The following is a 2,246-nucleotide window of genomic DNA, read 5'->3' on the forward strand; positions in this document are numbered from 1 at the left end:
GATTTCAATGGTAATGTTTATCACCTCTACTGATTCATGACGTAAATTTCCATGCTTCCTCCTCAAATATAATAAATTTTTAAAAATTTTGATGATTTTTTTTGTATTGTGTGTATCATACAGAACATCCCAAACCATCGTATTCAACTATATACCCACTTCCCACATGGCCCCCTCCCATAGCCTCCCCCCCCCCACTAGATCCCTTATACTCTGATATCCCTGCTACTGTCTGCTGTGTTGTTGGCACCCCCGCCATTCCCCACTACTTGCCCTCTGGTGAATCTAGTCAGCCTATCTAGAGGTCTTTGTTTTAGGAACGTCAGCTATTACTCATCTAGCAGTAATCAGTTGTCAATATTCCTTTACACAACATTGGGGTCTGCTGTTCATTTTCCAAGTTCTATGCTGGGTTACTATCTGGGAGTCCCTTTGGCCACCTTGGCAAACAACTCAAAAGAAGGTATCGCCTGTCTGGCATTGTTGCTTGTTATGTAGCCTTTAGCTATACACATGGAGTCTTATGAAATTATATTGGCCCCTTTAATCTTTGGTTATACTTTCCTTTTGGGTATTTAAGGCCACACAGTTGGTCCAGATAAACCGATTTATTTTTACTCTTAAGGTCGTTTAAAGTTCTGTTCCTCCGGGGTCAAATGGGCTTGGGAGGAGCCCCTGGTTCCTTGCTTTTACCAGTTCCATCCATGTGAAGATAAGTCAAAGGTCCTGCTCAACCATGGTTGGCTTTTCTTGGAAGCATGGAGGAAGTGATTCCTCTGTGTGGACCCACCTCTTTGTAGACTGGACACTGGTTCAAGTCCATCTCATGGGGTCTCCTCGGCCTCCTTGATCAAGAGGACAGGTGACCCACCACAATTACAGGACATTTTGAGAGATGCTCATAGTCCCCTGGAACTAGTTGACTTTGGAGGGCAAGGAGCAAAAAGTGTCCTCTATATCCCTCTGACCAAATTAGTATTGGCCTCAAAGTATGTCTGTTAAATATCCAAGAAGGTTAGTTCCACCAGTCTGGTACTTTTATTTACTGTGTGTCAAGTAGATAAATCTTGGGCAAAGACCAATTAATTGTTCTCAGATAAACCTTACCTAGACATGTATTTCTTGATCTGCTATGTATACTTTGTCAGTAGAATGTAGGAGTAATATGATTCCCTCTGGTTTTCAAAACTAGCTAGGCATTGTTTATCTCTCACATGCTCTCACCCCTCCACCATAGTTTTCCCACTTAAGGTGCCCAGATTTCCCCCCTTTCTCCTTTAATAATACCCTTCTCCTATGGACCTACCTCTCTTGAGATCCTTCTTTCCCTTTATCCCCTAGGTTCCTTGTATACCCTTCCCTCCCCCTCCCTTAAACTGACCCAATTTTTGTCCACATCTCCCTTATTAATGCCTATTTCCTACTGTTCTTCTCTTTCACGTTCTTTCTTTTCCTTTACCTCCCTGTTTCCTTTCCATTATCCTGGTTCCTGTAGTTATGTCTGGATACATACTCACTGATCAGGGTTTGGTTCTAGGATCCACATATGAGGGAGAACATATGTCGATTTTTTTTCTGAGATTGTGTTACTTCACTTAGTATAACAGTTTCTAGTTCCATCCATTTACCTGCAAATTTCATGATTTCATCTTTCTTTATTGCTGAGTAAAACTCCATTGTATAAATGAACCACATTTTCATTATCCACTCGTCAACTGACACTTGTTGCTTCCATCTCTTAGCTATTGTGAAAAGAGCAGCAACAAACAGGGATGTACAAGTGTCTCTGTGATAGGATGAGTTCTTTGGTTTTATGCCAAGGAGTGGTATAACTGGGTCAAATGGTAGGTTCACTTGCAGTTTTTTAAGAGTTCTCCACACTGCTTTCCATAGGGGTTGAACAAGTTTGCAATCCCACAAGCAGTGGATGAGTGTTCCCCTTTCCCCGCATCCTCTCCAACATTTGGTATCATTTGTTCTCTGGATCTTAGCCAGTCTGACTGGGGTAAAATGAAATCTTAAAGTGGTTCTACTTTGCATTTCCCTAATTACTAGTGATGCTGAACATCTTTTAAGATGTTTCATAGCCATCTTTACTTCTTCTTTTGAGAACTCTCTGTTCAGCTCCTTAGCCCATCTTTTAATTGGGTTACTTGTCTTGATTCTCTGTTTTTTGAGTTCGTTATATATTCTGGATATTAAACCTCTGTCAGATGTGTCGCTGGTGAAGATTTTCTCCCATCCTG

The sequence above is a fragment of the Nannospalax galili genome, unplaced genomic scaffold, assembly GCF_000622305.1.
Source record: "Nannospalax galili isolate Female #2095 unplaced genomic scaffold, S.galili_v1.0 scaffold750, whole genome shotgun sequence".
In the NCBI taxonomy this organism is placed as follows: domain Eukaryota; kingdom Metazoa; phylum Chordata; class Mammalia; order Rodentia; family Spalacidae; genus Nannospalax; species Nannospalax galili.